We start from the raw sequence: 16425 nt of genomic DNA on the forward strand, positions 1-16425 counted from the left end.
ACAGCGATGGACACACACACACACACACACACATCCCACATACACAGGCAATAGAAATAGCCTAAGCCTCAGGGAAGAGGGTTCCAAACCATTTAACTAGAAACAGGAAACAAATCAAGTTCCAATAGCAGGAAAACAACCTCCCCCCAAAACCCAAAACACACACAACAAAAGAAATATCTGGGCCACCTCCTTTTCTTCCCCTTGGAAGTTATGTAGCTGTGACCTTCTGGAGTCAATTATATGGTTTCAACTCTTAGAATAATTCTAGAGAAGGGGGATGGTGGTAGACTTGGCTCAGCAGAAATGTAATAGCCTCTCACAGCAGGCTGATGGAAGAGAGGAAGAATTTCACGAGTGGAAATCTTTTGGCAAAACTAAAGCAGCATTTCATTTTCATGTGGGGCTAGTCCTCATCAGACGGTCCTTTCTGCAGACCTAGGTGTTGCAGGCAAGAGGACCGGAAGACAGGATCAAAACATCAGCCATTAGCAAAGAGGGCATTCATTATTAAACAGCCTCATTTAACTTATTAAGTTCCTAATGTAATTTAGGAACAAAAACCAACCTGTATTTTCTCCTTATTGCATTTCTAGTTTTCTCTAAAACTCTTACACTTAAAACATTTTTTTTAAGGTTTATTGATCTTAGAGAGAGATAGAATACAAGCAGGGGAGGGGCAGAGAGAGAGGGGGAGACACAGAATCCCAAGCAGGCTCCAGGCTCTGAGCTGTTAGCACAGAGCTGGACACAGGCTCAAATCCACGAACCTTGAGATCATGACCCGAACTGAAGTTGAATGCTTAACCAACTGAGCCACCCAGGCACCGCTTCACTTTTTAAAATTAAGACTATTTCTACTTTCTCTCTAAATTGAACTGTATTTTGTTTATTAAAGAAAACAGTAATAACCTTCTAAATGCTTGATATGTGCCAAGCACTATGCATGCCACTTAAGCACGATTTCAATTTATCTTCCCAGCCTTTGAGCAGGACTGCTAGGAAGCGGCAGAATGAGGGTTACAAACCCACATCTCTCCGCCCTTTAAACAGGTGCTGCTCTTGGTATGCCCTTCTGTCCCGTGTGCAGTGCTCATCTGCCGCCCACCCCTGATTACCAGCCATGCTGGACCCGCTGCCATAAAGAATAGAAAGTTTGCTTTAGAGGTTTCTCTTTTGAACTCTTTGCCAGCGCGAGGTCACTCCCTATCATTTTCAGTTCAAACAGGACACACACACACACACACACACACACACACACACACATGCTCACACGCACTTTGATCTTGGTCTCTACCTAAAATTCCTTGATAGGGTACAGCTGCCTCTGTACACATGCCTGCAGAAGAATGAATAGGGGATGGGAATCACACTTTCTGTTTTCTTCATTTCATTTTTTCCCCACGTCTCATTGTAGCCCATATAGTTTTTCAGGTTTTACTTACAGTTGGAGTTACTAAAATTATAGGAGTCAACAGAAAAAAAATTTTTTTAACTTACTTATTCATTTTGAGAGAGAGAGCGTGAGTGAACAGGGAGGGGCAGAGAGAGAGAGAGAGAGAGAGAGAGAGAGAGGGAGAGAGAATTTCAAGCAGGTTCTGCACTGCCAGCACAAAGCCCGATGTGGGGCTCAAACTCATGAATTGTGAGATCATGACCTAAGTGGAAATCAAGAGTCAGACACTAAATTGACTGAGCAACTCAGGCACCCCAAGAGAAAATAATTTTAAACTGTATGCTGAATATAACTTTTTCTGTAGTATAGACCAGAGGTTGGAGAACTTTTTCTGTAAATGGCCATGTAGTAAATAATTCAGGCTTTGAATTGTTTGTCTCTTTTACAACAGTTCACTCTGCTATTTCAGGGAAAACAGCCATAAATGATATGACTTGGCCATGTTCCAATAAAACTTTATTTACAAATATAGGCTTTGGATTGGGTTGGGCCTGTGAGCTAATGTTTGCTGACCCCCATTCAAGGGCAGTGCTGTCCCATGGAAATGCAATGCAAACCATAAATGGGATTTTAAAGTTGCTAATAGTCACATTTAAAAAAGTAAAAAGAAACAGAATAAATTAATATTAATACTGTATGTTATTCAGCCCAATAAAGCCAAAACATTATCATTTCAACAGGTAACTAGCATGGAAAAATATTAATATAAGTATCTTCAATTCTTTCTTCGTGTAGTCTTTGGGATCTGATGTGTATTTTCACATTTACAGCACATCTTAATTTGGACTAGCCGCATTTTGGTGCTCAATAACTACACGCAAGTAGTAGCTACTGCACTGGATGGGCTGCTCTAGACTACACGTATCTCTAATTCCTCATCTGATTCCTTCTTCTGAGCTTTATTTATCTGCATACTCCTTTTTCTTAATGTTTATTAATTTATTTTGAGAGAGAGAGAAAGGGGGAGAGAGAGAATAAGAGGGAAGGGCAGAGAGAAAGAGAGAAAGAGAATCCCAAGCAGGCTCTATGCTGTCAGTGCAGAGTCAGACTCAGGGCTCAATCTCATGAACCATGAGATCATGACTGAGCCAAGATCAAGAGTTGAAGCTCAACAGCTCAACTGACTGGACAACCGCGGTGCTCCTCTGCATACTCATTCTTTATTCACACAGCCTGTCCCCGGGTTATCCTGAACCCTTCTCCTGAGTTTGAGTTTTTGACTATAAAGTAGCATTCATGCATTGCCTTGGGGCTGCCAGTGGTAAACTTGTTCACTCCAACTCCCACAGAACTGTGTATATGTCTGTAGGGTGGGGTTGGTGTCTGTCTTAGTTGTTTGGGCTGCTGTAACAAAAATATCATATGCCATGAGACTTAAAAACAAACATTCATTTCTCACAGTTCCAGAGGCTGAGAAGTCCAAGATGAGGTGCCAACGGATTTAATGCCTGATGAGGACTAGCTTCCTGATTGATAGGCTGCCATTTTATTTCTGTGTTCTTACAGGGCAGAGGGGGTGATGGATCTCTCTGGGGTCTCTTTCATAAGAGCATTAATCTTCTTGAGAGTTCCACCTTCATGGCCTAATCACCTCCCGATAGGTGGGCCTACCTCCAAATATCACCACATTAGGGGTTAGGTTTCAACATATAAATTTCAAAGGGACACAAACAGCCTTTAGTGGTATCCCCAGAGAATCACCCAGCAGGCCAAGTTCTGAAGGACAGCCAAAATATGTGTGCCTGCTCCAGATCTGATACCTTGTGAGGTTTCCCACCAGAATGAATTCTAGATTCTCCTCTTTACTTTTTTGTCCGATAATCTAGAAAGTAACTATTGGATCTGGAGTCCCTCTGTCTCTCTGTCTCTCCTCTCTTTCATTCCCCCCCTCTTTCTGTCTTGTTCTTACTGTGTCTCTGTGCCTCTATGTTTCTGTTTCCATCTGTCTGTCTCTCTCATATACATGTGCATAGACAAACACACACAAATCACAAATACTGCTACTCTGCCCCCCATATTTACACACACACATACATGAGGGAAAATATTAGCAAAATATTAGTTATACATCTAGTAAATTTGTAAGGAGGAATAGAAACTTTTTTTTTTCTTAATTGTCCCATAATTTGCAATGCTCCCTTACTTACTTTGGAATGAATGCTTCATGATAGCTTAAAGAGTAGTATTAATTTCTTTGGGGCATCTTTTTACCTCTCAGCTTCCCAATTTATCTGCTTAGACCTGCCAGATATAAGCAGCAGATTCGTTACTGAGCCATTTACTTCTTATGGCCACACTATTAATTATACAAAAACACATCTGAGAACTTACAAGGACCCAGCTGAAATCTTAGACCAGGCTGTATTGGTTCAGATGAAGCCAAAATGCAGTAATAAGAGACCTCACACTACAGCGGCTTAGAGAATATAGAGTTTATTTCTTTGGCACGTAACTTATGAAGAAAGTGGTCCAAGTCAGCAGGGTAGCTGTTAGGTTTTCCGTCTCCCCCTGGGGCATGTCCTCAGTTACATTCTTGAAGACCCTTAGCCACCAAACCAGGCTCTATACCCTGAAGCAGAAAAAGAACACGGAGATATCATTCACAGCCTGGATGAAGCACATGTTAGTCTTGATTACGTTCTATTGGCAAGAACTTGGTAACACAGTCACACCTCAAGGTGCTGAAGCCTAAGGAATTTAGTCTAGGAGGGCAGCCATCAACCTTGGGAGGAAAGAAGAATAAATTTTAGTGGGTAAATAATAGTCTCCACCAAGGAAATTCTCCTTTCCAGGCTGACTGGGCTGTGAGTGTAAGGATCACTTTTCTAATTTTAACGTATATAATGATTTTAACAGTCCTATGGCATAAAATTGTTATTTGCATTCTACAGATTAGAAAATTAAGGGATTAGGTTATATACCTTTCATGAGTTACTGTTCCTTATTATAGTACCTTCTTCCTTTTATTATCTTTATTTGGGATATATCACCAACTAGATCACAAAATCATGTTCCCAGCATTACAACATCTAGATTCAGCAATTGCTTAATAGAACTTTGCTAATTGAGTGACTAAATTAATGATGAATATATTTATGTGCTGATGCTAGAAACTAACAGAAGCAGATTTCTTAACACATAAATAAATTATTTTGATAAGAACTTGTATTTTAGAGGTGCCTGGGTAGCTCAGTTGGTTAATCATCGGAATTCAGCTTAGGTCATGATCTCATGGTTCATGGGTTCGAACTCTGCATCGGGCTCTTTGCTGACAGCTTGGAGCGTGGAGCCTGCTTCGGTTTCTTTGTCTTCTTTCTTCTCTCTGCCCCTCCCCAGCTGTGCTCTGTCTTTCTCTCTCTCTCAAAAATAAATAAACAGGAAAAAAATTTTTAAAAAGAACTAGTGTTTTAAAATTCAGGTACTCAAGACAGCTACTAAGGAGTATCAAGGTTGGTTGCTAATTTCTTCCACAATGCTGAGTCATGGAATCATGTTTAATTAATTAGTCCATCAATCCAACATTAAAAAAAAAGACAACAAAAAACTACCCAAAAAACTACCTTTTTAATGGTTAAGTGAAATGGTTTATAAACATAAAATTCACTTGATAAAAAGGTAAACTCTGTTGTAGGTAAGGTCAATCTTAGATTAGAACAAGAAAAAGGAAGAAAACTAACAATTATTGAGTAAATTGTATGACAGGCCCTTTATATAATCTGCACAAAACCCTATTAGGTAAAAAGGATATAAGCATTCACATATTCAGAAAAAGAGGAAAAACTTTTGTTGGGGAGGAAGAACTTTTCCTTTGCTCTCTTAGACTCAGTGCATGGTAGCCTGTGAATTAAACTAACAAAAGACAGATTAACAGGTGAAAAGGCAGACAATTTTTAATCAATATCTACATGCACAGGAGCTTACAGAAAATAAGCAAAACTCACCAAGTTATACTCGGGAACTTTTATACACTCTTTAACTAAGGAAAGAGAATTTGGATTTCAAGGGATGATAAATTTTGGGTTAGTAACTAGGGAATATATGGGGGAAATAATGGAAGACAAATGCTGTTTTTGTAAGGTCTATTTATACAAACTTATCTTAGTATTGACTCCCCATCCTTGATGGTAGGAGTCGCTCTTCTTTCCTTGATACAAGAGGGGCACCTTCCTCAAAGGGAAACTTATATCCTGGTTTTTAGGCAACAAGGGAAGGGCAGAGAATTCTTTTGGTATCTGTTGTTTTTCTATTGCTTTTGGCTCAAAATAATCCTTATGCCAAAGTGGAATATTTTTGGGTAGCATATTCTGATCCCCTTCAAGATTCAGAAAGAGTTAATTATTTATTTCTTCATGTTTACTAGGGTTGTGTGTGGAGAACTCTGGGATTCAAATCTAATGCTGCCTGACTCTATAGCTTCTGCTTTTAATTTTTAATTTTTAAAAATTTTAAAAGTTTTTATTTTTTTAAAGTTTATTTATTTATTGGGGGGAGGAGGAAAAGAAAGGGAGGGAGCGAGAGAATCCTGATGCTGTGCTTGATCCCACAACCTTGAGATCATGACCTGAGCTGAAATCAAGAGTGAGATGCTTAACCAACTGAGCCACTCAGGTGCCCCTAGCATTTGCTTTTTAAATGTAAGTATTCAGAAACAGAGTCAGGTTTCCTGTTTTACTTAATATTATTGAAGCAGTAACTTTATCCTAAGTAATAACTATATCTTTTAATATAGCATGATGTTATTCAAAGTACTTTTACAAAATATCTTATTTGCTCCTCTAGGTTGGCAGAAAGGCAGGACTTGCCAAACTGGTTTTACAGATGAAGAATCTAAGCTATAAACAACCTAGTGACTTGACCATGGCCAAGCAACCAGCTGGTAACTTTGTTGCAACCATATTTGAGGTCTCCTGGATCCCTGGACACTGACTTTTTTGGCCATTTCGTTATTGCCTCTTCCCTAATTGCCCACCCAAAGAATTTAAATGAGATCATTAAATGGAATAATATTCAACCACAGACCCCTGGGGCATAGCCTCCCAGGGTATATGAAGGTTACTGTTCTGAAATCAGGAGATCTGGGTCTGAGTCCTGGTTTGGTCATTTGCTAGCTCTGTGAGAATAACAGGAGACACCTTGTAGGATGAACTTGAAAGGAGATAAGTCAGTAGGGAGTGTTACAAGGGGCCTCCGTTTCTCTGGCCTCAGGCTTCCGTGTGAAAGAAATGCCATCAGAAAAACCTGTTTTACTCTTTCCTCTGGATTGTTTATCCCCAGGGCAGGAGTGATGTATCTGACTGAGGAGTTTGGGAGGAAGAACTGGGCAAACAGAGCTCTCTTGGGCTCCCTTTTCTTCAGAACTGGTCTGTCCAGGTCTGAGTTGTGCTTTGCTAAGGGTTTAGAAGGGCTTTCAGGGCCAGGGAGGCTTGTGTTAGTCCCAGGTGAAGTATGAGCAAAGCCTGTCCACGGCAGACATAAAACTATGTTCTCCAGCCTACTGACTCGTAACAAGGGAACTATAGGCAGGGAAAATAAGTTTTATTTACTGGCTCCCTGGAAGCCCGAAAAGTTAATAGGTTCCTTTACTTTCCTTGTTCATAGACAAAGGGGTCCTAAATTCACTGTAAAATTATGTCTGAGCAAAGTTATAAATAATATATGATCTGTGAACCAAGGTTTAACTTGGTTAGGTGTGAAAAATGCTTGATATAATTGTTACATCTAAATGGGTATCACTGTCCTGCAAAATCACAGTTTTTTGTTTTTTATTGGTGACTCTGATGAAATTTGTTAAGTATTTCAGGAGTCTCCAAATGTCTTTAGGGCAAACCAGATAAGAAAGAACACCTGAGGACACGGAACTGGAATGATTACGCTAATAAAATACCACAGAAATTGGAAAAAACAGAAGCAAAATACTTCTGCCTTTTTAATTAGAGCTTTACAAAATTATTCCTTGAACTTAGAAATCATATCTCTTTTTTACCGATGACTGAGATCCCTTTTCCCCAAAGAAATCAGTCACACTGACTCTTACTTTTAGACTGATAGATATCTTCTGATTCACCTTCCTCCTTTGGCATCTTGGATACTAGTCTCCTTTGCCTCATCTTTGCCAACTTTTTTAGATGCTGGAGTTCCTGGCCCTCTTATTTTCTTCCGACTTTTTCCATGGCTATCCGCATCTGCACCACTTGTGTTGAAGATTTCTAAATCCAGACTTGCCCCCAAAATTGTTCTCCTGAACTGCACATTCAGATCTCTGACAGTCAGAGCCAGCACAATCATCTTAAAGACAGCATATCCAGAACTGAGCTTACTTTATGCAGTCTTCCACCCAAACTGGAAGATTTCACATAAAAGTCAGTTTCCCTTGAAAAACTGGAAAATCTGATAATACCGGAGCCATGTGACGATTGGCTGGAGCTGAGGGGGAGCTGCCAGCTTTAAACCAGCCCTATAATCTCCTCTTGTCCACAGTCCCGTTGCGTCATTTTGCCTCGCTTTCTGTCTCTTGTAAGTTTTAAAGGCTTGTTATGTGCTCTGCACCTGCGAGTACTGCTATATTAAGGAAATCTAATACACTATCCAGGACCTCGCCGTTCAGGAAGTGTTCTTTTAAGGGTGTCCCTTGGTCTCTCTTGTTGTGACTTTGGTTTATTTTATTTCCTTACTTGTAGCGATATTTTGGACTCTCCACCATGGGTGCTTTGGTTTGTTTCTTGAAGTAGCCCTATGAGGCTGACTTCCTAGTAGACTCCATCTCCTTTCCTCCCAGACTCTTGGGGTTCAGAGTCCTTTGGCTTCAGTCCTTCTTTGAGAGATGCGGGCAGGAAGTTAGGATCTCCCTATTTCTCCATCATCTTGGCCCCTCTCCCTTCAATGTCCTTGTTGTCCACAGTCCCTACCACTTCTTGCTGCCCTACACTTGGCTGACTTCATACAATCCATTCCTGACCTGGCAGCGGCATCAAAGACCATTTGTAGAATTATGAAATGAATTACAGGAATAGTATCACTCTTTTCTGTTCAGGCTGGGATTACCTGAGTTTATTGAATCCTGGCTCCACCCGTTATTAAACTAATTGCAACTTTGTGTAAGTAACTTAACCTCTCTGTATCTCAGCGACCTCATCTATGAAATAATGATAGTAAGCAGCTACCACACAGGGTTGTTGTGAGAGGTAAATGAGTGAAAGCACGGAAGCAACTGAGAACAACGCCAACACGCACTAAGTCATAGTGTTCGCTGCCTCAGCCCCTGCTGTTTGGTACTCTCTCTTGGATTTTTGGGACATATTTTTTGAAATTGTTTTATAAGATTTTGGAAAACAGATTTAATCTGGTTCATGACCTATAAAGAATACAATCTTGGGGTGCCTGGGTGGCTCAATCAGTTGACTGTCCGATTCTTGTTTTCAGCTCAGGTCATGATCTCATGGTCCATAGGTTCAAGAAGCCCCACATCAGGCTCTGTGCTGGCTGCATGGAGCCTACTTGGAATTCCCTCTCTCTTCCTCTCTCTCTGTCTCTCCCCTGCTCATGCTCTTTCTCTCTCTCTCTCTCTTCAAATAGATAAATAGTAATAATAATAATAATAAAACAATACAACCTTGATTGTTTGAAACTATGTAAATGTACCTTCTTCATTACTAAGATGTCACATTTCTGGAGTTAAATAGAGGTTCGGTTTGACACCTGAAGTATGTGAGATGAAAGCACCAAACTGAATTGACAAATACTTGGTACCAACGTATTACAAGACTTGGCTTGAGTTTTTCTGTCTATGAAACCCATGCTCAAAGGTGGAAGTCATTGTCTGAGTGGTTTTGTATTCCACACTATATTTCTCACATGACCTTGAACAAGTAGATCAGAACGTCTTCAATATGGTTGTTCTCTTGCCAGAAATGCTGTCTGGCTCTTATCACACAGCAAATCCTCACTTCCTCTTCAAGATTTGGTTTCAGTGTCACTTCTGTGACATCTTTTCTACTACCTACTTCTCCATTATTAGTACTTACATTGAGTTGTAACTGCTTGTTTACGTCTGTTTCTCTTGGAGAAAATTCCTTAAATTCTGGGACATTTTATTCATTTAACTAGAAAAGAGATCATTACACGCTCAAGCTTTGCTGCCAGGTTCTGCAAATGTAAATCCAGACTCTGCCACTGATGGGCTGTGTGGGCTAGGGACAGGTCTCGGATCTCTCTCAGCCTCGATTTCCTTACATACAACACGGGGATAATTATAGTAGTGTCTCATAGAGTTGTTGTGAGCATTAAGTGAGCTAATATTTGTAAAATGTTATAGGACAGTGTGTGATACAAAGAAGCTCTTTCATAAATATTAGTGATTGCTATTATTGTTACTGTTGACTTTATTTCGATATTTTATCTCTAGTATACTGCAACTGCTCAAATTTACTCTGCTACAACTGATGACAAATCTAATTTTACTGCTCTTTGCTGCTTCTAGCTTTAAGAACTAACTCTTCAAAATAGGAAACACAATTTGATTCTGCAGAGGTAGAATGTTGAGAAATGAGTATTGGCAAACGATGCATAACCACATTCCACTCTTCTTTTTTTCTTTTTGAAACATATCTTGTAACTTTTCCTAAGTCCCTGATGAGACCTTTCTAGATCAAGAAATTGATTCCCTTTACTTCTATACTTCATTCTCATTCCCTTCTACCCTTCCCCACCCCACCCCCTACAATGGTTTAATATATATCTGTTTAATACTAATTCCACTTTATCCCATAAGGGAGTACTTGATATCAACATGACTTATAACTTATGATGTTAACCTTGATCATCTTAGTTAAGGTGATATTTGTCATGTTTCTCTACTATAAAGTTAACGTTTTTCCCTTTCTTTACTCTTCTTTGGAAGTGAGTCATTAAATCCAATCCACAACCAAGGGGGAGGGAATTAATCTTCACCTCCTGGAATGGGAAGTATCTACATGGATTCTTTGGAATTCTTCTATAAGGAAGATTTGTCCCTTCTCCACTATTTATTTTTCATCCAATATATATCATTATGGACTCATGGATGTTTATTTTATTCTTTGGGTTATAATCCAATACTATCATTAATTTGGTGCTGAATTGTCCAGCTTGGCCATTTGGAGTTCTTTCAGATTGACTCCTGTGTCCTTCTGGTATGCCCCCATCACTTTTATTTTATGTTTATTCAAACTTATAATGATATAAGGATGTTCCAGACTTATCTTGTATTTTCCCTCCCTAGTCCTATCATCAGCTATATCTCCTTCTCTGGGAAAAATGGTATTTAGAAATCAAAATCCGGGTGATGGGCATGTTTATTGCTACTAGAATGTCACTGCTTCTAGACCCTCTCAATGGACACAGCTAGGAAATACATGCATATATACTAAACCTATTAATGCCCACATCTTTTTGTCTATCTACTATCTATCTATCTATTATCACTCCATAAACATGAACTCATACTGATGTTTCTGGCCCCAGTCAGTCCACCACCACAAAGCTCATATTAGCCTTCTGTCCTTGCTTATTTGTGATTTTTCTCTGCTAATAAGAGACCTAGCTCCTATTATTTACAATTATTTACATATTTGTTTGATCCTAATAAGTACAAGTTGAGTTGTGTCCTCCCAAAGTTTATATGTTGAAGTCCTAGCCCTCAGTACCTCATAATGTGAGGTAGTCTTTATAGAGGTAAGAGGAAAGCAAGGTAAAATGAGGTCATTAGAATGAGCCCAATCCAATATGACTGGCGTCCTTATAAAAAAGGGGGAGAGAATTTGGACCCAAACACAAGCACAGAGGGAAGACAATGTAAAGCTCCTGGTAGAAGAGGGCCATCTAAGGCGCGTGGGTGGCTCAGTCTGCTCAGGTCATGATATGATCTCATGGCTCCAGGGCTCATGGGTTTGAGCCCTAGTTTGGGCTCCGTGCTGACAGCTCAGAGCCTGGAGCCTGCTTCAGAGTCTTTGTCTCCCTCTCTGCCCCTCCCCTCCTCATGCTCTCTCTCTCAAAAATAAATAAACATTAGAAAAAAAATTTTTTTAAAGAAGGCGGCCATCTACAAGCCAAAGAGAAAGTCCTGGAATAGATCAGATCCTTCCCTCATGGCACTCAGAAGGGGCCAACTCTGTCAAAATCTTGGTTTTAGATGTCTAGTCTCCAAAATGGTGAGACAGTAAATTTCTGTTGCTTAAGCCGCCCAGTTTGGTTCTTGGTTATGGAACTCCTGGCAAATGAATACAAACACCTCATATACAGATAAATTAGTTTTGGAATTTCTAATAATCACCTCAATAAGAAATTTACCAAATAGAATACAGTGTTTATCTACAGCTGTTTTTGCCTTCAGTCTTATAGTATTTAGTCAAAATTCTGTTTTCTGAAGTCAGTTCCTTTTTTTATCTATACCGTTAATGGTGTTATAATATATCTTTGTAATATAGATTAGTCAGTCTGAATCCTATCCTAGGATCCCTCAACATCTCGGTTGATTTTTAAAAATTTGAACACAGTAAATAGATTTTGAGAAATGTGTGAAGTCTGTAAGTATTCACGACTGAGGGAGGAGAGAGCAGTTCTCTACTCATGCACAGCACCTTCAGAATCAATTCTTCACGTCTCCTGAATCCCCAGCAGCCACTGATATGTTTGTGAAGGTGGGAGGGGGAATAAAATCTGGGAAGGTAGAACCATATTTCTCAAGTAGATTAGGAAAAAAGGGGAACATAAGAGATGCATGTTTGTGGTGACTGAGCTATTCTGTATCTTGCCTGTGGTAATAGATACACATACTAAACACACAAACACACACAAGTGGATCCAGGTGAAACTGGGAAAATCTGAGTAAGATTGTGACTTGTTATTACCGTTGTGGTAAACGGGGTGAAGTTTACACAAATCTTTGTGTTATTTTGTACAATGGTATGTGAATTTACAGTCATTTTTATATAAATTCCAATGAGAAATGATAGCAAAATATTTACAAATGAAAATCTATTTATCTTTTTTTGGATGGAGAGAGAAAAATTTAAGGCAACTTGCCCAAAATTCTCCACTGGAATTTTAGTTGATTTTACGTTGCATTTATATAATAATTTGGGCAGGGGGAGGAAAAAATAAAACTCAGATTCAAAATTAATATAAGTTATTTATATGTATCTTGTGCAATTTTTCCATGCTAATTATTATGGGTGCCATAAGACATTTTACATACTGATTAATTGGTGAAAATAAATGTTCATTGTATAAGTTGTTGCTCTGGGGACTCACATATATTTCTGTCTCATGCTAATGAGGAGGATGATTTTATTAGAGTTATTAGTGCACTTTATGGGGCACCTGGATGGCTTAGTCGGTTAAGCATCTGACTCCTGATTTTGGCTCAGGTCATGATCTCACAGTTTGTGAGTTCCAGCCCTGCATGGGGGTCTGCACTGGAGGTACAGAGCCGTTTGGGATTCTCTGGCTTCTCTCTCTCTGCCCTTCCTCTGCTTGTTCTCTCTCTCTTTCAAAAATACATAAACCTAAAGAAATAGAATTCTTAATACATTTTACAGATGGAAAAGCGTAGGGGGTCAGAGAGTGTAAATACTTTTGCAGGGTCACAGAATGTTGGGATATAACTATGCCTCCTAACTTTCAAGCCTGTGCACTTTCCCACTATTTAGGGGTTGAAATCTAGACATAAGCACATTTAAGAAATTATCCCTGTCATCGATTTTTCTTTCTTTTTAAAATTTTTAAATGTCTTTATTTATTTTTGAGAGAGAGAGAGAGAGAGAGCGAGCAAGAGCAAGTGAGCAGGGGAGGCTTAGAGAGAGAGGGAGACACAGAATCTGAAGAAAGCTCCAGGCTCTGAGCTAGCTGTCAGCACAAAGCCCAACGCGGGGCTTTAACCCACGAATCGTGAGATCATGACATGAGTGTAAGTCAGATGCTTAACCGACTGAGCCACCCAGGCGCCCTTGTCACTGATTTTTCAAAACGTTGAATTCTATAGTGTCTGTATCCAATATCTAGAAATTTGGAGTATAGTACTTTTGTGGTAATTGGTGTGGATTATTTCAGTTCAGAAAAACATGTTTTAAGATTTGTGACAAGACAGCTTTTATAAAATATTTCACAGAAATAGTGTCAGATACTATTAGAGGGAGCTTCAGGGAGTTCTCTCAAACTTTAATAAAACAAAAACAAAATAAAAGCTCAGTAAGAAGTTTATAATGGTTAACTTTATTGGGTGTTAACTCTGTCAAGTATCATGTTAAGCAACTTAACATGCTTAAACGTCCACAACAAAATCAAGATGAAAATTGGGATATTTGACTCCAAAGCCACACTTCTTCTAAACCACTAGGCTTCGATGCTGTAAAAATCCACCAAATGAAAACAAGGGGGAATGAAGTAAAAAGGAACTTTAAATGAAAGTTTAGCATGGTTCGAGATCAGTGACCCGGGCCACCATTTATCGTAATTAAATTAGAGTTAACTGCCATTATGTGTTTTGGGAAGTCTAAGAGGAGTCAATGTGAAAAGTTCAATGGTATCTACAGGTCACCTTCTTCCCCTTTGTCTCATTTTATTTTGTTCATAGCTCTTTTACTTACTTATATGCAAAATTATTTCATTTCTTGTCTGTCACTTGCCCTACCTCACTCAAACCCAAGTTCAGTAAAACCAAGAAGGTTGTCTTTCTCATTCAATGCTGTATTTCCAGTGTCTCAAGTTGTCCCTAACATACTTGTTGAATCAATGTATAAATGATTGACCTTCCCTTGACTTAAATGGTAGAGTTTTAGATTTACAAACAATTGTTCAAAAGATCATGTTAAAAGGCATGCATTATTAGCAATATAATAGTGTTTTATTTCTTAGGCTAAGATACACTGGAAGAAGGGGAGGAGAAAGCTAGAGGAAGAGCTGGGGGAGGTGGCTGGAGAAAAGAGGGAAGAATATAAAGCAGTAATATGGGGGTGTGAATTGAAACATCAGAAATTAGAAGCCTTAGACCAGTGACAAAAATTGGTGGGGCTCTCTGGAGCGAGACAGAAACCATCATGAAGGTTAACTTCTCAATTTGGTCTCAGAAGTTCTACCACCACAAAGATTTATGGAAAGGAGGTGAAAGTTATTTAGTTCATTTTCAACATGCTAATTACCTTGCATTGTGCATAGCTTAGATTGGAATGCAATGCTCTTGAGGCTTCCATTGAAATTAGTGCCAAGTATATGTACACATTGGGCACTGGTCTACCTTAGTTTATGTATTGTGGCTTCTTCATGAGGCGTCATTACTGATATTATTATAATACTTGTTTTCATTTTTTTTAACATTTTTTTTTTTGAAAGACAGAGAGGGACAGATCATGAGCCAGGCAGGGGCAGAGAGAGAGGGACACACAGAATTGGAAGCAGGCTCCAGGCTCTTAGCTGTTAGCACAGAACCTGCAAACTATGAGATCATGACCTGAGTTCAACCGACTGAGCCACCCAGGCACCCCTATAATACTTGTTAACCTTACATCCTTGTTGACTAGGATCTTTATGAAGAAAGAAGATGGAGAAAGAGCAAAAGAATCGCATAAGAAGAACCAAAGTGAAAGGGGAAACTGAGGCATCTGTAGCACAGAGTGAGAAAGGCAAGTAATTTTAATGAGGTTGGGAATGCCAAGAAGAAAACCTGTATCCTCTAAAATGGAATAGAGACAGTTGCTAAACGTAAACATGACAATAGAGGACTTCAGGCAGTTTGAAATTGAAAGGAATGAAGCATTTAGAGAAGGACCCATTTTGATCTCAGGACCCCTTTATACTCTAAAACCTGGGGACCCCAGAAAACTATTCTGTGCATTTTAGATACTGATATTTATATCAGAAATGAAGAAAATTTAAAAGTATTCATTATTTCATCTAAAAACAATAAAGCAATTAAATATTAACATAAAATAACATTTTAAATATAAAGTAACTGCTTTACAAAACAATTGAGTGGCCTTGTTTTACGTTTTTGCAAATCTCCTTAATGTCTGATTTAACTGCAGGTGACTGGATTTTTTTAATCTGCTGTTTTCAATGTTTCCATATCACATGTCATGTCGTTTCTGGAAAACTCCACTATACACTTAGGAGAGAATGAGAATGCAAAAGGCAAGTAATGCTTTCGTATTATAATGGAAATACTTTTGACTTGCCCCTCGAAAGGGTCTGGGGACCACACTTTCGAGAACCACTGTTTTAAGCGTTAACCTGAGTCAATCCAGCACCAATTGAAAAACAGCCATGATGTTTCACAGGCCTGAAGACTTACATAAAATTTACTTCTTCAACAAGATGAAACAGTGTCCTCATCATAAAGCATACAGACAATAAACAAATAATGCCATGTTCATCCACCAAAAGAACTAAAGTTACCTAACGTGTGGCACGTTCATCAAAAGGATGAAGAGGTAGGGATGAGGAGGCAGCCCCGGAAGCCACTGAGACCCACCGATTTACGAGAAGCAAAACCGGCAGAAGACGCCACCAAGGTGGTCAGGGGGAAAGAACTCTTGTTCTTAGGGGAAAAAACGAGAGGGGAGAGAAAATGGTTGCCGGGGACCGAGATGGCAAGAATTAGGCTGGGACAGGGGGCGCGGCAGCTCCAACCTCGCCGAGGAAAGCGAGGAGGGCCAGGGGCCCGGCGTGCGGGTCACGGCCCTTCGCGGGAACCGAAGAGGTTGAGACTTCTTTTCTAGTGCAGTGGGGAGAAAAGAGATGGCGCTGAGCTTGGCGGGGGGCGGAGGCGGGAAGCCGGGGACCCCAAGCCAAGGCGCGGAGGGTGTGGAGGTCGTCTGGGATGAAGGACAGTTCTGTTGCTAGGCAACCCGTCCTGGGCCCGCCTCCCGCCCGCGTTGCTAGGAGACGGCGAGGGCTGGGGGGCGGCGGAGCGGGCCCTACGTGCTGACGCTAATTGTATA

General features: G+C 39.8%; 1 long non-coding RNA gene across 1 annotated transcript; it reads right to left on the minus strand.

Annotated features, from left to right (window-relative positions):
• Positions 1 to 3873: 3873 nt before the first annotated feature.
• Positions 3874 to 16313, minus strand: LOC115305021. The gene is made up of 2 exons (XR_003914726.1): positions 15881 to 16313; positions 3874 to 4025 (listed from the first exon to the last, which is right to left on the minus strand). It is a non-coding gene; the product is annotated as an uncharacterized LOC115305021 (long non-coding RNA).
• Between the last annotated feature and the right edge of the window lie 112 nt (positions 16314 to 16425).

This window comes from Suricata suricatta, chromosome 10, assembly GCF_006229205.1.
Source record: "Suricata suricatta isolate VVHF042 chromosome 10, meerkat_22Aug2017_6uvM2_HiC, whole genome shotgun sequence".
Lineage (NCBI taxonomy): Eukaryota > Metazoa > Chordata > Mammalia > Carnivora > Herpestidae > Suricata > Suricata suricatta.